Raw genomic sequence first — 27,300 nt, 5'->3', positions numbered from 1 at the left:
TAAGATGCCAGTGCATTTCCACGAGGTTGCAGCAAAACCAAGACTTTTTTCTGCTTACCTGAAAGGTTTATGGTGTTATAATGTGGCAGGAAGGATGGGTTTTGGATATTGATAATACCAGTAATATCAGTTCCTCGGTGCCTTAGGTGTCCTTATAAATTTCAGCCAATGGCTGTCTTGGCTCAATGTTAATGACTCAGACCCCAGAATGTGGGTAACAATCTTGGCCAGTCAGGTTATGCTACAAGTTTGGCCTTCCCACCACTTCCAATGTTGAAAGCTCCAGGAATGTCATGTTATGCATCCACTTTCATTAATTACACCAGAGGAGAAACAAGTCTTTGGAATTCGTGGGCTTTTTGGAATTCTCCCACACCACACACACTACTCCCAAACAATCATGTCCCCACCCACAGCCACCTTGAGATCCCATTCCAAAGGTACAAACGCTAGGCTGGGGGGAGGTTGGTATCAAGGATTTCAGAGGTCACTAAGCCGAGACCAGCTGGAGGTTTCAATTTTGGCCGGTACTCATGCAGATTTGTTGGCTGATTTCTGGAGAGTTTATATGGAGCAGGGAACAGCACCTATAAACCAATACCATTGCAAATCCCAATGTTTGATTAACAAAAGGCTTCCAGAGCTCAGGTTGCAAATTATTGAAGAATGTTGGCTCCATTTCATAAGGAGCAAGCCAATCAGTGCCCCAAGGCAGAGGCTTCAAAATAGTAAGGCCTTGTTCAAATCACACAAAACAAGTGGGATTGGATTGGATATGAAGGTTTCCCATAATCTGGGAGAATTGGATGGGATCTCTGATAAAAACCATAGCAGTGCCCTGTAGTTTAATCACTTCCAACTCAATCCCAAATTAATCCCACTCCTCCACTTTCTCCTCATAGCCCTGTCTCAATTCGAACCTAAAGTTACTGTTTCACTCTCTCTCCCCATAGTCTTGTATCAATTGTTGGATCCTGCTTTATGTCTGTAATGTTCTGGGGGTGGGTGGGTGTCGTGAGTCAGGTCTTGATTGAGCACCCAAGGCAGCCAATGTCTGCCCAGGTCTCTGGTGGTTATCAGAAGAATGAAAGGGCGATCAGAGGATGCGGTTTCTTTGTGATCAATATCATTGGCAGAAATTCACTGTCACAGGATGTCCGCACAAACTGCTAAATTATGTTTTTACAAAATTATGCAAAACAAGTGTCTGGGCTCACACAGCCAGAGAAGTGGAAAAAATACAGCTTTCATGAACTCTCAAGTGTTTTCAAGCAAACAGGTTTTCTTTGTACTGGATGACATTAAGTCTGTTCCTGGAAAGATGTTAAACATTGCAGACAGCAGGTGTATCTGCTCATGTGTTAGATGTCTGATAATAGATGTTAAATGTTTTCAAATTTTGGGTGGAAGCCTTCATATAAAAGTTCTAATTCATGCATGGTTTGCAATAAATGTGTTGAAAGCATGGATGTTCTGCATTTCTGAGCATTGTTAGTCTGCACCGTTGCTGTATCTCTGATAAAGAGATGAACTGGCATTACTTTCAGGATTGCCTGGCCATGTATTACCTTCACTCCAGTGTAATTTCATTCAGACCTAGAAGCGTGCAGCAACAGAGGTTTGAGATTTTCGACTCAACCTGCTCAGAGACATTATTACATACCTCTAGAGCAAATGGGACTTGAACCTGGTATCCTGACCCAGAGTTATGGACACTACCACAAGAGGCCTAAAGCTGAATCAAGAATTAGTTCTTCACCATGACACCAGCAATTCATACAAATGTTTCTGCCTGGTTTCGAACCAGGGATCTTTTGTGTGTGATAACCATTGAATTCAATTAGCATTTCATTGTGAGAATATAAAAGCAATGTATTTGAGGTCCATATTGAGTTGTGCTGTCAGTAGATCAGTACAAAGGGAATGCTGCACAGTCAATAGTTCCAACTCTCAGATGGGGTGTTAAAACTGACTCTGTGCCTTCCCTCTTAAATTTATGACCAAGATCCTATGGTACTATTCAAGGGTGGCAGAGTTCTCACCTATATTTTATCCTTTCACAAATACCACAAATGGTTTATTTGGCAATTTTTGTAAGATTGCTGTTTGTAAGACCATACTTTGTGCGACTTGGCTTCAGTTTTCCCTACATTGCAGCAGTGACTGCATTTTAATGTTTACTGTTGTGGTTCTGTTCGCCGAGCTGGGAATTTGTGTTGCAAACGTTTCGTCCCCTGTCCAGGTGACATCCTCAGTGCTTGGGAGCCTCCTGTGAAGCGCTTCTGTGATGTTTCCTCCGGCATTTATAGTGGCTTGTCTCTGCCGCTTCCGGTTGTCAGTTCCAGCTGTCCGCTGCAGGGGCCGGTATATTGGGTCCAGGTCCATGTGTTTGTTGATAGAATCTGTAGATGAGTGCCATGCCTCTAGGAATTCTCTGTTTGGCTTGTCCTATAATAGTAGTGTTGTCCCAGTCGAATTCATGTTGCTTGTCATCTGCGTGTGTGGCTACTAAGGATGTGATCCTTAGTACTACTACTACATCCTTAGTAGCCACACAAGCAGATGACAATCAACATGAATTCGACTGGGACAACACTACTATTATAGGACAAGCCAAACAGAGAACAGCCAGGGAATTCCTAGAGGCATGGCACTCATCCACAGATTCTATCAACAAACACATGGACCTGGACCCAATATACCGGCCACTGGAGCCGACAGCTGGAACTGACAACTGGAAGCGGCAGAGACAAGCCATTATAAATGCTGGAGGAAACATCACAGAAGCGTTTCACAGGAGGCTCCCAAGCACTGAGGATGTCACCTGGACAGGGGACGAAACGTTTGCAACACAAATTCCCAGCTCGGTGAACAGAACCACAACAACGAGCACCCGAGCTACAAATCTTCTCCCAAACTTTAATGTTTACTTGGTAGAAAAGTTACTTCAGATGTCTTAGATTTTGGGAGAGGCTTCAAAAGAAATGTTTCTTCTATTTCACATAACAGTGGATTAGAGGCACCAGGGTTCAAAGTTGAGGTCAATGGGAACGCTTTAAGTGGGAATCTGAAGTTTATATAAATTAGGATCATTGCTGTTAGTGAGGGGTGATTGATTTGACTTGCATGAAGTACTGAGAAAACATAGGTGAATGGGTGCAGGTCAGTGGCCTTTCGAGCTTCCGCTGGCTGTTTCTGCTCCTCCATGCATATTACACATTGTACATTAACTTGCTGAATGACAATCCCTGGGTTAATCTTTCAATACCAACTCCAGGAGACTGCATTTCTAGTTAGAGTTCACTTCATTTAGAAAACTCCTTGAGTGCATCTTTTTCCTGAGTAACAAATCTTTGTATGAATAACAATGAACAGATTCTATTCTGAGTATTGAAACTATGTCTACACAATAGTTCACTTTGCATTATGATACAATGAATATAAGCTAGTAGTAATAATAACAACAGTACTAAAATGAACTGAAAGTTGTGTTGCTGGAAAAGCTCAGCAGGTCAGGCAGCATCCAAGGAGCAGGAGAATTGATGTTTCGGGCATAAGCCCTTCATCAGGAATCCTTATGCCCGAAACGTCAAATTTCCTGCTCCTTGGATGCTGCCTGACCTGCTGCGCTTTTCCAGCAACACATTTTTCAGCTCTGATCTCCAGCATCTGCAGTCCTCACTTTCTCCTAATACTAAAATGAATACCTGTACAAGCTAGCATGGTACAGGAGAAATTTTTTGTCAGAAACTTACATTAAGCTGTCTCCTACGTACAATGGAGGCCAAATATAGAAATGAGTTATAGGCACAGCACTCTGTATTAATAAATTGAATGAAGAAACAGACTATAATGTAGCCACATTTGCTAATGATACAAAGTTAGGTAAGGAAAGCAAGTTGTGAGGAGGAAACAAAGAATCTACAAAGAGAAATAGATAAGTTAAGTGAGCGAATAAGTATTTGGCAAATATATTGTAGTTTGGTAAAATGTGAGGAAAACTGTTCACTTTTGCAGGAAGCAAAGATAAGCAGAATATTAGTTAGGGAATGTAGTGATGCAGTGATTCGGTGAATGCACTGCATTAGTAATCCAACAACCCCAGGAAAAGTTCTGAGGACACATTTTGGCGTGGAGGAATAAAAGAAAATCTGGAATTTTAAAAAAACTAGTTTAATGGCAACTGTCGATTGTTGTAAAAACTCATTGGGCTCACGATTGTTTTTAGGGAAGAAAATTTGCCATCCTTATCTGGTATGGCCTCTATATGACTTCAGACCCAAAGCAATGTGGATGACTCTTAACTACACTCTTTGAATTAGGTTAATAAATACTTGCTGAACCAATGGCACCCACGTCTCATCAATAATTAAAAATAGAGACTGCAGAATGCTGAAGTATAGGAGAATCTGGATGTCCTGGTATGCAAATACAAGAATTAATGAGGAAGTAGTGATGATGCTTTGGCATTAAGACATGTATTTTGTCCTATTTTTTTTTAATGAAGAGAGGTTGAATCAAAGGTATTCAGCCGTCTGTTTCTAGCCAATAAAGTAGACAGCTTGAGAGGTTGTGAGTTTTTTTTAAAGGTTGAAACAATATAAACAACTTGAATGGGTGGGGTCAAACTCCCGCAGAATGAGGATTTTAGTTATAACTTTCAGTAGCTGTTGGGGTTATGTAAGCTGCTATCTTTCTTTGTCTTATTCTCTTTGCTTCAGCTAAAAGCTTGGGTTCTCTTCCTGCTGCTACAATTGCATGTGAAAATCTATTTCACTGAATTTGCCTTTGCCAAAGGTATGTTCATAGGATCTTACAGTATTGAAACTGTTGCTGTTTAGCAGTTCAATAATTAATCTGTTAAGTTTTTCAATAGAGTTAACTTATTTCAATACTGATTTCTTTTGTTGTATTTTAACTGTAGTGTATAAGTAAAATGTGTTTTGCTTCAAGTTTGATAGTATAGAACATAGAGATGTACAGCACAGAACAGGCCCTTTGGCCCACAATGTTTATTCCTAACCTAAACTAAAATAACCTATCCGACGCACCCCTCAATTCACTGCTGTCCATGTGCATGTCCGGCAGTTGCTTAAATGTCCCTAATGACTCTGCTTCCACCACCACCACTGGCAACGCATTCCATGCATTCACAACTCTCTGCATAAAGAACCTACCTCTGATGTCTCCTCTGTTCTTAAAACTATGGCCCCTTGTGCCAGTCAGTCCTGCCCTGGGGAAAGGTCTCTGGCTATTGATTCTATCCATGCCTCTCATTATCTTGTATACCTCGATCAGGTCACCTTTCTTCCTCTTTCTCTCTCTCTCGAGAGAAATGTCCGAGCTTAGTCAATCTTGCTTCGTAAGACAAGCCCTCCATTCCAGACAGCATCCTGGTAAACCTTCTTTGCACCCTTTCCAAAGCCTCTGTATCTTTCCTATCGTAGGGTGACCAGAACTCGACATAATATTCCAAGTGTGGTCTCATCAGGGACTTGTAGAGCTGCAGCAAAACTTTGCAGTTCTGAAACTCGATTCCCCTGTTAATGAAAGCCAAAATACCATATGCTTTCTTAACAACCCTATCCATTTGGGTGGCAACTTTGAGGGATCTATGCATTTGAACACCAAGCTCCCTCTGTTTTTCCACACTGCCAAGAATCCTGTCTTTAATCCTAAATTCAGCATTTGAGTTCGCAAAAAATGCATCATTTTGCATTTATCAGGGTTGAACTCCATTTGCCATTTCTTAGCCCAGCTCTGAATCCTGTCTATGTTGCGCTGCAGCCTGCAATAGCCCTTGATATTATCAACAGCACCTCCAATCTCTGCAAATTTACTAACCCATGCCTCAACCTCCTCATCCAAGTCATTTATAAAAACTGCAAAGAGCAGAGGCCCAAGAATAGAGCCCTGTGGGACCCCACTCCAGGCAGAATACTTTCCACCTACCACTCTCTGTCTTCTGTCAGCCAACCAATTCTGAATCCAGTTAGCCAAATCTCCCTGTATCCCATACTTCCTGACTTTATGAATGAGCCCCACCATGGGGAGCCTTATCAAATACCTTGCTGGAGTCCGTATACACCACATCCACTGCTCGACCTGTCTTACCACCTCCTCAATGAACGGAATAAGATTTGTGAAGCATGACTTGCCCCTCACAAAGCCATGCTGACTGCCTTTAATCATGCTGTACTTTTCCAAATAGTCACACCTCCTATCCTTCAGAATTTTTTCCAAAGTTTTGCTGACCACAGATGTATGACTGACTGGTCTGTAATTGCCAGGGATTTCCCTATTACCCTTCTTGAAAAGACAAACAACATTCGCCTCCTTCCAATCCTCTGGTATGATTCCTGTGGAGAGTGAGGAGACAAAGATGTTCGCCAGCAGCTTAACAACCTCTTTTCTCACTTCTTGAAGCAGCCTAGAATAAATCTTGTCTGGCCCTGGGGACTTATCAATCTTAAGGTTTGTCAAACCTTCCAGCACATCAACTTCATCAATCTTGGTCTGTTCAAGCCTATTTCCCAGCTCCTCAAAGCTCTCATTCACAACAAGGTCCCTTTCCTTAGTGAAAACCGAAGAAAAAAAAAACTCATTTAGGGTTTTGCCTATCTGCTCAGTCACCATGCACAAGTTCCTATGCTATCCCTGACCGACCCTACGTTTTCCCTGATCATTCTCTTATTCCTCACATATAAGTAAAGTGCCTTTGGGTTCTCCCTAATATTTCTTGCCAAGCCTTTTTCGTGCCCCCTCCAGGCTCTCCTCAGTTTATTTCTGAGCTCCTTTCTAGTACATCTGTAATTCTCTAAAGCTGTGCTAGATCCTTGCTACCTCTACCTTACGTAAGCCGCCTTCTTTCTTTTGACGAGAAACTCCTCTGTTCTCATCATCCAAGGGTCCTTAATCTTACCCCTTCTTGGCTGTCTCAAAGGAACACATTTGTGCATCACTTGCAACAACTACTCCTTAAACAGCCTCCACATGTCTGTTGTTCTGTGGTACAATTGCTCCCAATATGTATTTCCCAACTCCTGTCTGACAGCGCCATAATTTCTTTTCCCCAATTAAATATCTTCCCTTGGTAACTGCTCCTTTCCCTCTCCAAGGCTATGGTAAATGTGAAGCAGTTGTGGTCACTGTCACCAAAGTGTTCTCCCACATGAGGTTTGACACCTGTCCTCACTCACTGCTGAGCACCAAATCCAAAATGGCCTCCCTCCGCGTCAGCCTGTCTACATACTGAGTAAGGAAACCCCCCTGAATACACCTGACAAAAACAGCTCCATCCAAACCATCTGCACGAAGGAGGTTCCTGTCAATATTGAGAAAATTGAAGTCACCCATGACAATAACCCTGCTACGTCTGCATTTTTCCAAAATATGCCGGCTTACGTGTTCTTCAATTTCCCTACTGCTATTAGTGGGTCTGTAGAAAATCCCCAGTGAGATGGCTGCTCCCTTGCTGTTCCTAACTTCCACCCATACTGACTCGATAGACAAACTTTCCTCGACAACCTTTGTTTCTGTAGCTGTGATGGACTCTCTGATTAGCAATGCTACACCCCCTCCTCTTTGACCAATCAAATTGCATCTGGAACGCAATGCCTGGCACTTGCCTTTAAAATAAGAAAAAGTTAAGGTCTAGGCTATCTCCCTGAGATGTTTTGAGGGAGTTTGGTCTGGTCCATAACAAATGTAACTGGAATGTTGGCCTTGATTGCAAAGGGGATGGAATATAAAAATCTGACCATAACTACAAAGGAATTAATGAGACAGGGGGCAATCTGCATTGAGCTGGAGGACATGGGTGAGGATTTAAATGAATATTTCTCATCTGTATTCACAAAGGAGAAAGACGTTGTAGGAGGAGGTATTACACGTTTTAACGGGCATAGAGCTGCATAAATCCCCAGGGCCTGAAGAGATGTATCCCAGGCTGCTTAGAGACATTGGAGGAGACTGCTGGAGCCCTGGCTGAGATACTTAATACTTGGCTGGTGACAGGTGAATTGCCAGATAACTGGAGGATAGCTAATGTGGTTCCTTTGTTCAAGAAGGGCAGCAGGGATAGGAACGGTAATTACAGACTAGTTAGTCTGAAATCGGTAGTAGGGAAATTCTTGAGAAAAAGTTCTGAGAGCTCGGATTAATTAACATTTGGAAAAGCAAGGATTGATCAGGGACGTTCAGGACAGATTTGTTGAAGGGAGATCCTGTCTGACGAATTTAATTGAGGGTTTTGAAAAATGAATAAATATATTGGGGAAGGGAGTGCTGTTGATATGGTTTACATGACTTCAGAAAAGCCTTTGACGAGGGCCCACATAGAATAGAATATCCTTTATTGTCATGTGTAGTCAAGTCCAGAAGTGCAGGGGGAAAGTGAAAAGTTTAAAATGTCGCCCTACATGGTGCCATCTTAGATACAAAGTACCTAGTTACAAATCTTGGATAGAAAATAGAGAAAGAAAGGGAAAAAAAGTTACATTACTTACAGTTTTTCATAGTATTAGTTAGAAAAATGATAAATAAAGTTAAAAAGATAAGCATTACAGTCTTTCCATAAGGGCCAGCAGTATATTAGTGTAGGGAGCTTCCACATGTGGTTTGACCAGGCTCACAAGCCACTGACTGCCACACCAGTCCCCAGTCCAACAGTCGTCCCTGCTCACAGAAGGCTAGTCCATAAGGTAACAGCCCATGGGATCCAAGGCAAGTTAGAAAATTGGATCCAAAACTGGCTTGCAGATAGGAGATAAAGGGTAAAAACAGAGGTTTCATTTTGTATTTGGAAACTTGTGAACAGCAGTGTACTAGAGGGATTAATGCTGGGCCCTTCGCTGTTTGTTTTGTACATTAATGACTTGGTTGTGAATGTAGAAAGTATAATTGATAAGATTGCAGATGACATGAAAATTGGTGGTGTTATTGATCATGAGGTGGACAGTCTCCAGCTACAGTTTGATATTGATCTGCTAGTAAACTGGGCAGAGCAATTGCAAATGGAATTTAATGCTTATAAGTATGAGTTAATGCATTTTGGGAGGTCTATTAATGAATGGTAGGTCCATAGGGAGAACTGAGGAACAAAGGACTTGGTGTACAAGTGCATAGGTCCCTGAAGTTGTCAAGCATGGTCAATAGGGTGGTGAAGAAGCATGTGGATGCTTGCTTTCATCAGCTGAAGCATAGAATATAGGAGCAAGAAGGTCTTGTTTCAACTTTATAATTAGGCCACAGAATTCTGTGGGCAGTTCTGGTCACCACACAATCAGAAATATGTGATTGCACTGGACAGGCTGTCGAGACGGTTCACCAGCATATTGCCTGGAATGGAAAATCTCAGTTATGAAGACAGACTGGATAGACTAGTTTGTGTTTTTCCTGAAGTGGAGGAGCCTAATGGGGGCGGGACTCTGAATGAGCAGAAATTATGAAAGGCATAAATAGGGTAGATCATGTGAATCTTTTCCCCATGGCAGAGTAGGAGGAGGAAGTGGTTTAGAGGGGCTCTGAGGAAACATTTTTCATCGAGAGGGTAGGAGAAATGTGGAATACACTGCCTGAGAGAATGGTAGGGACAGGTACTCTCTCAACATTTAAGAAGAATCTGGATAAACTTAAAATACCAGGGCAGAGTAGTCTATGGACCAACTGCAGATAAATGAGATTAGTATATTTTGGTGTTTGTTGGTTGACATAGATATGGTGGGCTCAAGGGCCTTTTTCTATGCCGTATGACTCTAAGAGCAATATGTACAGCTTTGACCATGGCAGTTAATGAGAAATATACTTGCATTGGAAGCAGTTGAGAGAACATTCACTTACTGATTCCTGGTGCTTTATCTTATGTTGTTTTCCCACATGCTACCTGCATATTGTGACACCGGTCCAAAGTATTTTGGACTGTGAATGGCTGCATACATATCTCTAAATAAGAGTCCTCAATTCTTTATGTGGTTTAACACTATGTTATTCGCAACTGTATATGGTAGGTTCTCAAATACATTCCCTATTGTAGTATTTGAGATCAATCTCTTCACATGCTCAGTCCAGACTGGTGTCTTCTCGCTCACTGGCATTGGTGTCACGTGAACAGTTGCCTCGTAATGGCTCAATGAATCTCTTACTACCACACCTGGGATAAAATTTATCTTCTGAGGAAAGGCTGAACAGGTCGAGCTCATGCTTATGGTGCCTTTGAAAAACGAGGTAATCTTATTGAAGCATACATGGGGATATTGGGGAAGGAAGGAATTTGACTGGGTGGATGTTATGAGGCTGCCCCTTCTTGAAGGAATCTAGAGCTTGGGGGCACAGTTTTAAAATAAGAATATTTGAAAACTTGGACGAGGAAAAATTTATTTTCTGAAATTGTTATTATAATTCTCACCCCGAAGACTGATTGAACATATCCTTGACTCCCTTGTCAATCAAAAATATTTAAGATATTACGATCTTATGAAATGGTGAAGCAGGCTGAATGGGCTTGCTTCCAGTGTTTTTATTCTTATAAGTCATATTGTATCTTTATATTGAATCATATTACTTAGATCCAGTTCATATACATTAGCTTTGTGGTACCTTCTTAATGCCTCTCAACAGCTACCAATTTATTCATTGTCTTTCCCGCTTGTCCTGAAGGTGCAGACTATTCTAACCAGATCCAGGGCAAGGTTCAACAAGTTATTACAATTTCAGATAGGATACCCCAATCTACCAGACAAGAAGGGATGAATTGACTCCCTTTCTTTATTCATTCTCCCGCTCGGTTGGTCACAACAATTTTCATTTCCAAAGCTCCCTTTCTTGTAGATGCATTTCTCCAACACCCAACGAATTTATGTTGTAAAACAATACAATTTCACCAGGCTTACTTGAATTAACAAAAGAGTGAGTTTAATAGTTCGCAACATTGTGAAGAAATAATAATGCAACATACTTACAAACAGATTAGAAATAAGAAAAACAGTTTAAAAAAAATTTAAAATAGGACACAGGTAATCAGTGAGTCATTTGTGAAGAGTAGATAGAAGAAAGCTACAGCCTATAAAGTGATTATTACTAGTTGTTGAAAAGTTGATTTTGAGATTCTTGGCTTTGCAATTTGAATGAAATTCTTTTAACTTGTTTCCTTTTAGAGTCATAGTCACAGAAGCGTACAGCACGGAAACAGACCCTTCGGTCCAATCTGTCCATGCTGACCAGCTATGCCAACCCAATCTAGTCCCGCCTGCCAGCACCTGACCCTTATCCCACCAAACCCTTCCTATTCATAAACTCATCCAGATGCCTTTTAAATGTTACAATTGTACCAGCCTCCACCACTTCCTCTGGCAGCTCGTTCCATACACGTGTTCCACCCTCTGCGTGAAATAGTTGCCCCTGAGGTCTCTTTTATATCTTTCCCCTCTCACTGGAAATAATGCCCTCTAGTTCTGGACTCCCCTACCTCAGGGAAGAGACTTTGTCTATTTATCCTATCCATGCCTCTCATGATTATGTAAACCTCTATAAGGTCACCCCTCAGCCTCCGATACTCCAGGGAAAACAGACCCCAGCTTATTCAATCTCTCCCTATAGCTCAAATTGTCCAACCCAAGCAACATTCTTGTAAATCTTTTCTGAACCCTTTCAAGTTTCACAACTTCTTTCCAATAGGAAGACCAGAACTGCATGCAATATTCCAACAGTGGCCTAACCAATGTCCTGTACAGCTGCAACATGACTTCCCAACTCTTGTACTCAATACTCTGACCAATAAAGGAAAGCATACCAAACGCCTTCTTCACTGTCCTATCAACCTGCGACTCCACTTTCAAGGAGCTATGAACCTGCACTCCAAGGTCTCTTTGTTCAGCAACACTCCCCAGGACCTTACCATTAAGTGTATAAGTCCTGCTAAGATTTGCTTTCCCAAAATGCAGCACCTCACATTTATCTAAATTAAAGTCCATCTGCCACTTCTCAGCCCATTGGCCCAGTTGATCAAGATTCAAGCACAGCCAAAGTTGAACTGCTATGAATGCTGTTTTTGTGCACTCCTGGAAAAGGGGACAGTTGTCATTTCTTTTATCATCATGTTCACAGTCTATAAGATATACACAGGAGATTACAGTTCAATTTGTAGTACATTTGTGTTTTTGAAGCCTCTTTGACACCTGCAGGTGTGACATTTCAGGGTCTCTCTCCACAGACAGCCATTAGATTTATATCTGCAATCATTTTGGCTGTACTGTCGTATTTTAAAAAAACACCTTGTTGATAGCAAGATTGTCAGAATAGTCACACTGCCATTTGAAATGCGCAAAATTCTGAATGTTGAATTTAAACAATGTCTTTGGCTATGGTTCCTTTGCTCCCCACATGTTAAATCTGTGATCACTATTTTAGTACTACACCTGTGCGGCCATTATTTACCTACTTGCTACTTCATGACACCTCACAAGGAATGTTTAGATTTTGGCAGAGTAGTTGGTAAGTTCTCTGCAGTTTCCCTTCAATTTTCCCATCCTCATTGTTGCAGACCAGGACTGTACATTGAGCTCTGATTCATTTTCACCATCATTCACCACAGCATCAGCCCTTTAACCTCAAGGTATGCAATCACTTCATTCATTCTAAGAATATGGGAAGATTGTAGTTTAGTGAAGTATATGGCAGAATGTGGGATAAAAGGAGCTAGTGGGTTTATGTAGTACATTATGTAGATGGGGTAAAAGTATCAAGGAAGAAAGTGGAGTTAAGGGTTGATTAACTACTATCACTGGTATTTTATTCACTCCCTCCTCTGTGATCAGATACAAAGCCTTTGTTTAATAGACCTACTAGTTCATTGTTTTCAAATTTTCATTAATGAGTCCAATCTACATTACTCATTCTCTCACTTATGCATTTAAAATAACTTTTACTGTTCACCTTAGTATTTTTTGTGAGTCATTTTCAAATTCTCTTGCAGCTCTAAATATTTTCTGTGTATCTATTTTCTCACCATCTATCAGTGTGGTGCTCCCTCATTACTGACAGTGATGCACTCACTCAGTACTGAGTAAGGGAGGGATGAGACCATGGAGAGAATTGACAGAGGGATGAGAATTTTGCAAGTACAATGCTACTGCACCAGGAGTCAATGTAAAGTGGTCGAGGCCAAAACATTATGTGGTGGTTTTCAACAAGGAGGCAGATGCAGCTCATGTGGCTAAAGGAATCAAAGGATATTGGGGAAGGGCAGGATTAGGGTATTGAGGTCGATGATCAGCCATGATCATATTGAATGATGGAGCAGGCTTGAGGGGTTGAATGGCCTACTCCTGCTACCATCTTCTTCTTTGACTCTGTCTTAAAACTATTTTCCTGGATTTTCTGCTGTTGTGTAGTTTTACATACATTACCTCCAAATCCAATGGTGAGAATGCTGAGTAAAGTGACACTTTGAAGGGGAAGAGAAAAGCCTAAAAAGTACAATTACTTTGACAGCACGATCCAGTCCAAACAACAGCATTGCATCAAAGCTGTTTCACTACCCTGGGCCTTTAGCAAATAAGCAGTCAGTAAGAAGCAGTCATCGGACCAAACAGCAGCATAGCAGTAGCTGACATTCAGCAGACAGGGGCCACCCTTGTTTGACTGAAGCCTCCAGCAGCTTGCAAAGGCAGACACTTCCCCACTGACGTTTCCCAAAATAGTTTTCTTCTTTTAAATTTGTTGTAACATCAGTAATAAATTGATGGTTTCAGTGTGCTCAGTGAGACAACGATGACAGCGTATTGGGTAATTTTCAGTGTCCTGTCAAATATAGAGCTTCAGTGCAGGGCACGTTACTGTGGTGATCTCTCTTTTTGATAGCTGGCTTCCTGTGAATCTGCAGCAGTCTCTAATCTCTCTTAATGAACAGAATATTCAATCTTTGCTGAAATTTGTAGTTACTTTAAGACGGAACATATCTCAGCCCTTGGTCACAGTTCCATAGTTTGTTCATCAGTTTCTCCACACTGACCAGCTCAGTTCGGTAGCTACAACAATGCTGTCGAAGCTTTGTGATGTTTCCCACATGTGTTCAGGCACAGCCTCTGAGCTATGATCAGGAAGTCAGACACCAGGTGGAAGTATAGCTGACAGACTTCTTGCAAACACTCAGCAATCACACTCTCATACCGTGCAGGTCACTGAACACTGATCTAGATCCCAGACTAATTCCACTCACCACACCACTTAACATTCTAACCATCAAATCACACTCTTCTCCTCACTTCTGCATGCTTTAATATCTCATCAAATCTAATCCAACTACCCCTCCTCACTCCCTGTACCCTTTAAAACAAAAAAATGTAGGAGCAGAATCAGGTCATTCAGCCCATCGAATCTGCTCCACCATTCATTTATTGTTTGTATGTTTCTCAACCCTATTCTCCTACCTCTGTAACCCTTGATCCACTAATCAAGAGCCTATCACTATCTTAAAAGACACTCAATAACTTGGCCTTCACAGCCTCCTGCACCAATGAGTTCCACAGAGTTACCATCCTCTGACTGAAGAAATTCCTCCTCATCTTAGTCCTGAAGGGTCATCCCTTCTCTTTAAAGTTGTACCCTCGGGTCCTGGTCTCGCCTTCTAGGGGAAACACCTCCACACCCACTCTATCCCGGTCTCTCAGTATCTATAAGTTTCAATGAGATTTTCCCACCCCCCAAACCTTCTAAACTTCATTTAGTACATTCCTCAATCATTCCTCATATAAGAAGCTCTTCATCCCTAAGATCATTCTTAAATCGTCTGGACCTCCTCCAAGGCCAGCACACTCTTCTGCCGATACAGGGCCCAAATCTGCTCACAATATTCCAAATCTAGTCTGACCAGAACTTTATGCAGCCTCAGCAGTACATTCCTGCTGTTGTAATGAATAATAACTTTGCATTTGCTTTCTCAACTGCCAACTGAATCTGCATGTTAAAAGAATCATGAATTAGGACTAAGTCCCTTTGTGCTTCAGATTTCTGAAGCCTTTCCCCATTTAGAAAGTAATCTATAACTCTACCTACCAAAGTGCATAACCTCACTCTTTCACACATGACATTCCATCTGCCACTTATTTGCCCATTCTCAGAGCCTGTCCAAGTCTTTCTGCAGTCTCCCTGCTTCCTCAACACTACCTGTCTGCCCATATGCCTTTGTGTCATCTGCAAGTTTAGTACCAATGCCCTCAGTTCCTTGGTCCATAATGTGCATGCATAATGTGAGTAGTTGTGGTTCCAGCACAAACTCCTATGGAACTCTAAGAGCCACTAGCTGCCATCCTGAAAAAGACCCTTTTGTCCCCACTCTGTCTTCTGCCATTCAGCCAATCCTCCATCCATACCAAGACCTTACCCTTAACACCATGAGCTCTTCGATCTCCTTTGACTAACTTGCTCATTCTTAAATTGTCTGGACCTCCTCCAAGGCCAGCACACTCTTCTGTAGATATAGGGCCCAAAACTGCTCACAATATTCCAAATCTAGTCTGACCTGAACTTTATGCAGCCTCAGAAGTACGTTCCTGCTCTTGTATTCCAGTCCTCCCTGAATGAGTAATAACATTGCATTGCTTTCTTGATGAAGGGCTTATGCTTGAAAGCTTGATTCTTCCGCTTCTCGGATGCTGCCTGTCCTGCTGTGCTTTTCCAGCACTACACTGTTCACTGACTTGCTCATTACCTCCTTGAAGTATTAGAACATAGAAGAGTACAGCACAGTACAGGCACTTCAGTCCATGATATTGTGCCAAGCATTTATCTACATCGAAGATCAACCTAAACTCCACACCCTTCAATTCACTATCGTCCATGTGCGTAAATGTCGCTAACGTCTCTAACTCTACTACCACTGCTGGAAGTTCATTTGACGCACTCACCATGCTCCGTGTAAAGAACCTACCTCTGACATCTCCCCTATACTCTCCTACAATCACCTTAAAATTATGACCCATTGTGACAGCCATTTCTGCCCTGGGAAAAAGTCTTTGGCTATCTACTCTATCTATGCCTCTCATTACCTTGTACACCTGTATCAATTCACCTCTCTTTCTTCTCTCCAGTGTGAAAAGCTCGAGCTCACTCAACCTCTCTTTAAAAGACAAGTCCTCCTATCCAGGCAGCATCCTGGTAATCTCCTCTGCACTCTCTCTAAAGCATCTACATCCTTCGTATAATGAGGTGACCAGAAATTGTCACAATATTCCAGGTGTGGTGTAACCACAGTTTTATAGAGCTGCAGCAAAACTTTGCGGCCCTTAAACTCAATCCCCCGTTACTGAAAGCCAAAGCATCATATGTCTTCTTAACAACCCTATCGACTTGGTTGACAACTTTGAGGGACCTATGTATGAGGGCCCCAAGATCTCGCTGTTCCTCCACACTGCCAAGAATCCTGTCTTTAACCCTGTATTCAGCATTAAAATTCGACCTTCCAAAATGAATCACTTCGCATTTATCCAGGTTAAACTCCATCCGCCACTTCTCAGCCCAGCTCTGCGTTGTCAATGTCTTGTTATAGCCCGCAACAGCCCTTGATACCATCTACAACACCACTGACCTTTGTGTCATCAGCAAACTTACTAACCCACCCTTCCACTTCTTCATCCAAGTCATTTATCACAACTACAAGGAGCAGAGGCTCAAGAACAGATTCCTATGGTACACCACTAGTCAACAACCTCCAGGCAGAATACTTTCCATCCACTACCACTCGCTGTCTTCTTTTGGCCAGCCAATTCTGTATCCAGGCAGGAGGCTGGAAAACACAGCAAATCAGGCTGCATCGTGAGGCGGATAAGTCAACGTTTTGGGTGTAACCCTTGTTCAAGACTCTGAAGTCCTGAAGAAAGGTTACACCTGAAACATCGACTTCTTCATCTCCGGATGCAGCCTGGCTTGCTGTGTTTTTCTATCCTTCTGCCTGTCTACTTTGGATTCCAGCATCTGCAGTTTTTTCTGTGTCTAATTTTGTATCCAGACAGCCAAATTTCCCTGTATCCCATACCTCCTAACTTTTTGAATGAGCCTATTGTGGGGAATCTTCTCAAATGCCTTAGTGAAATCCAAATACACCATATCCACTGCTCAACCTCTGTCATCGTGTCTCGTCACATTCTCAAAGAACGCAATAAAGCTTGTAAGGCTGCCCCTCACAAAGCCATGCTGACTATCTTTAATCAAGCCACGTTTTTCCAAATAATCATAAATCCTATCTCTCAGAATCCTTTCCAGTACCTTGCCTACCACACATGTAAGGCTGACTGGTCTGTAATTCCCAGGGATTTCCCTATTCCCCTTCTTGAACAGAAGAGCAAGATTTGCCTCCCTCCAATCATCCGGTACTATCCCCATGCAAAGATCATTGCCAGAGGCGCAGCAATCTCATTCCTCGCTTCCATAGTAACCTTGGATATTATCCAGTTCAGCCCTGGGGACTTAACAATCTTGATGTTTCCCAGAATTTCCAGCATATCCACTTTCTTAATATCAATCTGTTCAAACCTATTAACCTGGTCCATGGTGTTCTCACTATCAACAAGTTCCCTCTCTCTTATGAATACTGAAGCAAAACCCTCATTTCACGCCTCCCCTACCTCTTCAGACTCCAGTCACAAGTTCTCTCCACTATCCCTGATCGGCCCTACTCTCGCTCTGATCATTCTCTTATTCCTCACGTATGTGTAGAACACCTTTGGGTTTTCCCTAATCCTTCCCATCAAGGCTTTCTCATGTCTCCTCCTAGCTCTCTTCAGTCCATTTTTGAGTTCATTCCTGGCTACCCTGTAATCCTCAAGTTATGCCAGATCCTTGCTTCCCCAACCTTTTTCCTCTTGACAAGAAGCTCCTCATCTCTTGTCATCCAAGACTTCTTCATCTTGCCATTCCTTGCCTGTCTCAGTGGAAGAGTTATCCAACACTCACAACAAGTGCTCCTTAAACAGCCTCCATGTTTCTGTTGTGCATTTCCCGGAGAATAATTGTTCCCAATTTGTACTACACAGCACCTGTCTAATAGCAGTATAATTTCACCTCCCCCAATTGAATACCTTCCCATACTGTCTGTTCCTAACCCTTGGGTGACACGATGGCTCAGTGCTGCCTCACAACAAATGGGACGCAGGTTCAATTCCTGTCTGTGTGCAGTTTGCATATTCTCCCTGTGTCTGCGTGGGTTTCCTCCAGGTATTCTGGTTTCCTCCCACAATCCAAAGATGTGTAGATCAGGTGAATTGGCCATGCTAAATTGCCCATTGTGTTAGGTGCATTAGCCAGGGGTAAATATAGGGTAGGGGAATGGGTCTGGGAGGGTTACTCTTTGGAGGGTCGGTGTGGACTGTGATACTGTAGGGAATCTAATCTAATCCCTATGGCTATGGTAAAGGTGAAGTAGTTGTGGTCACTGTCACTGAAATGCTTTCCCACTGAGAGGTCTGACACCTAGCCTGGCTTGTTGCATAGCACCAAATCAAATATGGCCTCCCCCCTAGTCAGTCTATCAACATATTGAATCAGGAATCTTTCCTGGATATACCTGACAAAATTGGCTCCATCCAGACCATCTGCACTAAGGAGGTTCCAATCAATATTAGGGAAGTTGAAGTCACCCATAACAACAACTGTTACATCTGCACCTTTCCAAGATCTGATATACAATCTGTTCTTCTATCTCTTTGCTGCTATTGTGGGATCTATAGAAAAAACTCAATAAAGTGACTGCTCCTTTCTTGTTACTGACTTCCACCCATACTGGCTCAGTAGACAAACCCTCCTCAACAACCTCCTTTTCTTCACTCTTTAATTGACAATATTACTCTCCCTCTTCTTTTACCCCTCTCCCTGATCTTTTTAAAAGATCTAAACTCTGGAACATCCAGTTATCATTCCTACCATTCCTGCCCTTGTGAAATCCATGTCTCCGTTTTGGCCACAACATCATTGTTCCAAGTACTGATTCATGCTCTCAGTTTGCCACTCTTCTTCCTAACACTCCTTGCATTGGAAACAGACACACTTTAACCTAAACCATTGCCTATCAACTATGTATCGTTCCTGACAGACTCTCTGCATTCCATTTCTGCCCATTCAACAACTACCCACTCCTCTGGTCTGTAGCTCTGGTTCCCATCTGCTTCTATTCTAATAGATTCATCAGGCATGGCCTCCCTTGAAGCTTAGATTAGATTACTTACAGTGTGGAAACAGGCCTTTCGGCCCAACAAGTCCACACCAACCCGCCGAAGCGCAACCCACCCATACTCCTACATTTACCCCTTATCTCACACTACGAGCAATTTAGCATGGCCAATTCACCTGGCCTGCACATCTTTGGACTGTGGGAGGAAACCGGAGTACCCGGAGGAAACCCACGCAGACAAGGGGAGAATATGCAAACTCCACACAGTCAGTCACCTGAGTCAGGAATTGAACCCGGGTCTCTGGCGCTGTGAGGCAGCAGTGCTAACCACTATGCCACCATGCCGCCCACTAAGCTATGCTGATCCTGCCCAATTTTACCATGCACTTCCAAGCATTTTGCAATCTCATCCTTAATAATGGACTCTAAAATCTTACCAACTGTAGGCTAACTGGCCTACAGTTTCCAATATTCCTCCCTCGTCACTCCCTGTATGTTTTAATACCTCATCAAGTGTAAACTATCCTCCTTACTCCCTTTAATATCCCACTCAGTCAAATTCCACTGTCCCGCTCAATCGGCATCTTACCCAATTTAATCCAACTCTCCTGTCACCTCCACGATCCCATTTTGTACCGTCTGCTCTCACTATGTCCCCTGGCCCAGGATTGCCCTGGGAATGTTGAGAGTATGCTTCAGAATTGCTCAGGGAATGCATGAATGAGCTTTGGGCTTTCTAACGAATTGATTTGGGAATGATTAGTATGCTTTGGAATTGCTTAGGGAATATTGAAGGATTGCTCTAGGATTGCTGAGAATGGTCTTTGGAATTGCTCAGGGAATGCTGAAGGATTGTCTGGGAATGCAGAGGATGTTAATTGGAATTGTTCAGGGAATGCTGAAGGATTGCTCTGGGAATGCTGAGAATGTTCATTGGAATTGTTCAGGGAATGCTGAGCAGTGACGCGGCGGTCCAGGATGTGTCCTGACGTCAGGTTCCCGGGAGTCAGAAAGGCCGGGATTGAGGAGCGGGTGAGTGAGACCGGCCTGTCCTTCCTTCGCGGTTACAATGTAGCTCTGAGCCGATACAGTGTTCCCCGCTGCTCCCACTTACAGCGGATGCTGTGTAGCCCCCTCACTCCGGGATTCCCTTAATCCCGGATCCTCCTTACTCCTGTTTTAACTCCCTCCCACTCACAACTGGATCTTGGGTGATTCCCGGATCCTTTCTCACTCCGGGTCCTCTCTTGCTGCGGGTGATGGCCCCTTTTCCCCAGTCGCGCCTCCGAGTGGACCCGGGGAATCCTCAAGCCCGGGGCTGATCTGCACTGTGTCCCCTGACTCACCGGCGGTCTGGGTCAGCCAGGCCGGGGATGGAGCCGGGGCCTTGCCTACAATTCCATGTTGGCAGAGGCTCGGCTCTTAGCTGCAGCCCGGGATGTTTCTGAGTACCTTGCCACCGCCTGGGGCTGTGGGGAGTGTCTGTTCTCCCCGCATTAGCGGCTTTCTGATTGTCACTGACTGGGAGCGACACATTTCAGGGGTGGGTGATGGAAATGGCCGGTATTCATTTGGATGATGATAAAATTTTCTACAGAACGTCGCCACTTTTAGAAATTTGGGATAGGAAGTGATGCAGGACATGTTTTCACTAAAAGGGGTAGGTGGTCATATTGAACGCGGAGCAGGTTGGAAGGACCGACTGACCTATTCTCGTTCCTGGTTTCGATGTGTAAGGATCAGGTCACAGACATTAGTCAATAGAATTGTGAAACCTTGAGATTTTGAGAAGGAACAAGGCAAACAGACTTCTGAGAAATTCACCAAAGAATTGTCGTGGATAGGAGGGCTTGATGGACTGAAGGAAAACCTTCAGAAGAGTTGAAGATTCCTCATGCCTGAACCTCCTGCTAGGAATCGAACTATCTATTAATACGGCGCTACTGCCATTTCTTAAGCCAGATCTCCAGTCAGCAGTGCTTAGCAGTTAGACCTTGACCTGTGAGTTTATTGAGGAGAAAGTGAGGTCTGCAGATGCTGGAGTATCAGAGTTGAAAATGTGTTGCTGGAAAAGCACAGCAGGTCAGGCAGCATCGAAGGAACAGGAAAATTCGACGTTTCGGGCTTAAGCCTTTCATCAGGAATGAGGAAAGTGTGTCCAGCAGGCTAAGATAAAAGGTAGGGAGGAGGGACTTGGGGGAGGGGTGAGAGTGGGGTGGGAGCGGAGAGGTCAGGAAGAAGATTGCAGGTTAGGAAGGCAGTGCTGAGTTCGAGGGATTCGATTGAGACAAGGTGGGGGGAGGGGAAATGAAACTGGAGAAATCTGAGTTCATCCCTTGTGATTGGAGGGTTCCCAGGCGGAAGATGAGGCGCTCTTCCTCCAACCGTCGTGTTGTTATGGTCTGGCGATGGAGGAGTCCAAGGACCTGCATGTGGAGTGGGAGGGAGAGTTAAAGTGTTGAGCCATGGGGTGGTTGGGTTGGTTGGTTGTCCGGCCTCACCACCAGGGATATATTTCCCTCCCCTCCCCTATCAGTGTTCCGAAAAGACCACTCCCTCCGTGACTCCCTCGTCAGGTCCACACCCCCCACCAACCCAACCCCCACCAACCCAACCTCCACTCCTGGCACCTTCCCCTGCAACCGCAAGAAATGCAAAACTTGCGCCCACACCTCCTCCCTTACTTCTCTCCAAGGCCCCAAGGGATCCTTCCATATCCGCCACAAATTCACCTGCACCTCCACACACATCATCTATTGCACCTGATGTGGCCTCCTCTATATTGGGGAGACAGGCCGCCTAGTTGCGGAACGTTTCAGAGAACACCTCTGGGACACCCGGACCAACCAACCCAACCACCCGTGGCTCAACACTTAACTCCCCCTCCCACACCACCAAGGACATGCAGGTCCTTGGACTTCTCCATCACCAGACCATAACAACACGACGGTTGGAGGAAGAGCGCCTCATCTTCCGCCTGGGAACCCTCCAACCACAAGGGATGAACTCAGATTTCTCCAGTTTCCTCATTTCCCCTCCCCCCACCTTGTCTCAGTCGAATCCCTCGAACTCAGCACCGTCTTCCTAACCTGCAGTCTTCTTCCTGACCTCTCCGCCCCCACCCCACTCCAGCCTATCACCCTCACCTTGACCTCCTTCCACCTATCATATCTCCATCGCCCCTCCCCCAAGTCCCTCCTCCCTACCTTTTATCTTAACCTGCTGGACACACTTTCCTCATTCCTGATGAAGGGCTTATGCCCGAAACGTTGAATTTCCTATTCCTTGGATGCTGCCTGACCTGCTGTGAGTTTATTGGTTCAGTAATACTATTGCCTGCTGTGATTGTTGAGAATCTTATTGCCTTCACATGCCTCACAGTTGGGATTCCCAGCATGTGCTGAGTGGACTCGTCTGTTGTGTTTTTGCTGGCCTCAGTACTCCAGAATTAGGAACTAATAAAATCAGCTGATGTTCCCACTCTTGACATTACACATCACATTTCTTTATTCATTCATATGATGTCAACATTTATTACCCGTTCTTCATTGCCCATGAGAAGATGGTGTTGAGCTGTCTATTAACTCCTACAATGCACTGGTGTTGATAGACCTTCCTCAAAGTCTGAGTTCTCATCTTCCTGTTGAAATCTTTGAATATCCACCTGCTCCACTGTCTGCTCTTTTACATCTCCAATTTTAATCTCTTCCACTGTGGCAGCTGGGCTTTTGATTGCTGAGGCCACAGGTCCTCCCTAAGCAACTTTCTGTTCCTTTCAAGCCTTCCTTGAAATTTCTGTTTTTGATCAAGTGTGGGGTGGAAACCTTGCTAGAAACCACTGAGTGAGTTTCATACAACACTGTGATTTGCTAGGTCACCTCAAGAGTGCAGTTGAAGTGCCAACTATGCAGGTGTGGGACAATTCTCAACTTGATCTGAATAGTCTAGCTTGCTAGAGATGTAAAAAACACACCAACAGCTCCCTAAATCACAAATTTGATGGCAAACAACACATTGCTCAGGATTGTTTTCTAATACTGAATGGTTCCAGGGATAGGAGGACTTAGTTACTAGTTTAGGTGGGAAATGCTGGGGTTGCTCTTGGAACAAAGGAGACTGAGGGGTGATTTGGTAAAGGTGCACGCAACTAAAAGGGAGACAATGCTACTGAAGGTAGAGGAGATTGGCATCCCAGAGGTGTTCCCTGAAGCATTCTGCAAGTTGGCATCCCAGAGGTGTAAGTCCCTCCTCCCTACCTTTTATCTTAGCCTGCCTGGCACCCTCTCCTCATTCCTGATGAAGGGCTCTGGCCCGAAACGTCGAATTTCCTGTTCCTTGGATGCTGCCTAACCTGCTGTGCTTTAACCAGCAACACATTTTCAGCAATGCTACTGAAGGGACTGTTTGGCAAGTGATAATAACAATTCTTAACGGGTTGATGAAACATCTCTGCCTACTGAAAAATTGGAGGGCTCTTTGTGGCCCTAACTCTGAGACCTGGATTCAAGTCCCACCTGCTCCTTAGGTATGTAATAATATTTTTGAATAAGGTGACTAGAAAACATCTAACTTTTCCCATTAGCTGATGGTATGAAGGTAAAGATTTGTCAACAGTTAACAGAAGAGAAGTGAATATGAATTTTTTTTTGTACAGTGGGTGGAAATGAGCTGGAACTCGCTGCTTGAGGGTGTTGGAGGTAGAGACAATTAAGGATTTCAAATGAAGATTGGATGGACACTTTAAGGAAATAAACTTGCAAGGTTAAAGAGATTGAACAGGGAATGGGACTGACTGAATTACTCCACAGAAAGAATAAAAGAACTAGGAGCAGGAGTAAGCCGTCTGGCCCTTGGAGCATGCTCTGCTACTCCATAAGATCATGGCTAATCTTTTTGTGGACTCAGCTCCACTTACCCGTGTTTTCACCGTGTCCCTTAATTCCTTTATTTTTCAAAAAGTATCTATCTTAGCTTTAAAAGTGATTACTGTAGTAGAGTCAACTACTTCCCTGGGCAAGGAATTCCATAGATTAACAACCCTCTGGGTGAAGAAGTTACTTTTCAGTTCAGTTTTAAACCTGCTTCCTCTAATTTTGAGGCCATGCCGTCTTGTCCTACTTTTACCCAGCAGTGGAAACGTCCTACCTATTTCTATTTTATCAATTCCCTTCATCATTTTTTATGTTTTTATAAGATCCCTCCCATCCTTCTGAATTCCAATGAATATAATCCCAAACTACTTATCCTCTCCTCATAAGCCAATTCTGCAACTCCAGAATCAACCTAGCGAACCTCCTCTGCACCCCCTCCAATGCCAGTATATCCTTTCTTAAGTAAGGAGATCAAATCTGCGCACAGCACTCCAGGTGTGGCCTCAGCAGCACCTTGTACAACTGTAACATTACATCTCTGCTTTTAAACTCAACCCCTTTAACAATGAAGGACTAAAATTCCGTTTGCCTTCCGAATTATTTGTTGTACCTGCAGACCAACCTTCTATGATTCATGCATAAGGACACCTGGGTCCTTCTGCAAATCAGCATGCTGCAACTTTTTACCCATTCAAGTAACAATCTATTTTGCTGTTACTCCTACCAAAACGTATGACTTCGCATTTACTAGCATTGTATTCCATCTGCCAGACCTTTCCCCACTCACTCAATGTATCCATATTCCTCTGCAAAGTTTCACAGTCCTCTGCACACTTTGCTGTGCCACTCATCTTAGTGTCATCAGCAAATTTTGACAGCGTACAGGTGGTCTCCAACTACAAATCATCTATATAAATTGTAAATAATTGTGATCCCAACACCAATCCCTGAGGCACACCACTAGTCACTGTAGACTGGCTGAAAAGCCTCTTTCGATTTTTCAACTACACCGGGCCTGTTCCTGTGCTGTACTATTCTGTTCTACACTTTGCAGCTGGGATTGTGCTCTTTAGAAGCTTGTCCCACTTTGAGAGGCAAGAGGCAAAGACTCATCAGATAATGAAGAGAGGAGGATTGGGAATGGCAAATTTTGAATTCAGTTGCAGTGAATGTAATCCCTTACAGTACACTCTGTAATATGCAGCTGGTGTATGATCAGTCACACTGCAGTGAATGTTCATCCATCAAGGAGTGGTCACACTGCAAAGTGACTGACCATGCACAAGGGTAGAAATGCCATCCAACGCAGGTTCCTCTCCAAGCCACTATCCACCCTGACTTGGAAATATATTCCTTCCCTGTGGCTGTCAAAACCCAGAAACTTCATCTTTCGTAGCATGGTCAGCATACCTACTCTGCACAGACTAGCTGTTCAGGTGGGCAGCTCACCACCATCTTCTCAAGATCACAAAGGATGGACAATAGATCCTGCCTGAGTCAGTGACAACCACATCCCATGAATCAATAAAAGAAAAATATTAATTAGAAATGTGAATTCCTTAAAGTGCTCTCACACTCGCTCCTGACCTTGATACTTATTGTTGAAAAGTGTGGTGCTGGAAAAGCACAGCAGGTCAGGCAGCATTCAAGGATCAGGAGGGTCGACATCAGGAATGAAGGTCTTATGCAAAAGTGTCAACTCTCCTGCTCATTGGATGCTGCCTGAACTGCTGTGCTTTTCCAGTGCCACACTTTTCAACTCTGATCTCCAGCATCTACACTCCTCACTCTCTCTTTGATGCTTATTGTGTCAATAGAACAAATTAATTCAATCAACAATGTGGAAAATTGCCCAGGTATCTCTAGTCCACTATGAAAAGGACAAATATTTATAATTTTGTTCTGGCACCTTATGTTGCATTGAACAGTGAAGGTGGAACATTTTTAGTTGTTTCATGTGACATTGGTGACATGGATCATAGAAGTCAATGGCTAGGAGCAGGTTAATGTGAGATCTCACATTTTTTGAGATTTATTCTTAAGTTGGAGCATTCTGAGAATTGGGTGAAGTGGCTAATGAGCAGCTGAGTGTCTGCTTTTTGTTATCAGTCATCAACAAGAGGGGATTTGGTTAGCAGTTGTCCTGTGATCTTTGTACAAGTTTTGAATTTTGCAGATTGAAAAGATGTTTTCTGGCCTCAACTGGGCTTATGCTGTGATATTGAGATTGTTAAGTGCATACAAGATGTCAAATAGAACTGGAGCCACTTCATACCCTTTGATCATACCATTGGTTCCAGAAAAGGCATCTGATCAGGTGCAATTCTGCACTACTCTGGCCATCATTCCCATACTTTTGGAAATTTGCCTCTTCTTTCTCAGTCAGTGAACAGTTTGTGAGGCTGTGGGTTTACTGGTACCCAGCTTGCAGGAATAGAATATTTCAACAGTTCTTCCTCATTGTTCTGTATATCTGTTGTCAATCATTACATGGTGAGCTGTGTAATTCTGTCATCGAGTGAGTGTTGCAGCAGGAAACAAAAGAATAGTCAGTTTCAGAATTCATTCTTAGTTTTATCACACAACCTCTTGATGTTTGAAAAAATGTAGAGATGAATAAGGTATCGAATGTCTTGCAACTATTTTCCAACAACACCAACCCCCTCAGTTGACTCACCCTGCTGTACATATAGCTGCCTTCTATCTTAATAAGGTCACCAACCCAATGTGTACGTGTAAACTTGGACTTCTTTTAAGTGTGGAGAAGTTGGAGTCATGACCTGTGCTATGGGCAGTTGAAGGCCCAAGATGTAGACATCAGAGTACAGTTTCTTTGACAGAGACTGTGCTCTTTCATCATCGTGCATTCAGCATCATTAAGAGCTTTTACAACTGCTGTGAGATCCCATTGTTTCTCTTTCACTTCTGGAAGATATTGAGGAGGTTCGATGGGAAAATGAACACCTTTATTAAATGCCAAAAAATGATGGATGAACAGTTTAATGATTGTGCTGTCCTTACATATACCATGAGACAGGAAATCTGACTTTCCAGTAGTCTTACAAAGTTTATTAATAATGTGGATGTGCCAGTGTTTGACTGGCGTGGACAAGGTCAGAAGTCACATGACACCAGGCTTTCGTCCAGTGGGTTTATTTGAAATCACAAGCTTTTGGACTGCTGCTCTTTTATCTGACAAAGGAGCAACGCTCTGAAAGCTTGTGATTTCAAATAAAACTGTTATTTGAACACAATGTGGTGTTGTGTGAC

General features: G+C 43.3%; 1 protein-coding gene across 1 annotated transcript in view; it reads left to right on the top strand.

The window, feature by feature from the left end:
* The first annotated feature begins 20,121 nt into the window (after nt 1-20,121).
* lpp (LIM domain containing preferred translocation partner in lipoma) overlaps nt 20,122-27,300 on the top strand; it is a 401,787-nt gene continuing 394,608 nt past the window's right edge. The window contains exon 1 of the mRNA XM_060834656.1: nt 20,122-20,191. The gene's annotated coding sequence lies outside the window, so the exon portion shown is untranslated. The remainder of the gene's footprint in view (nt 20,192-27,300) is intronic.

The sequence above is a fragment of the Hemiscyllium ocellatum genome, chromosome 13 (assembly GCF_020745735.1).
Source record: "Hemiscyllium ocellatum isolate sHemOce1 chromosome 13, sHemOce1.pat.X.cur, whole genome shotgun sequence".
Lineage (NCBI taxonomy): Eukaryota > Metazoa > Chordata > Chondrichthyes > Orectolobiformes > Hemiscylliidae > Hemiscyllium > Hemiscyllium ocellatum.
This window is presented reverse-complemented; position numbering and strand designations above follow the sequence as displayed.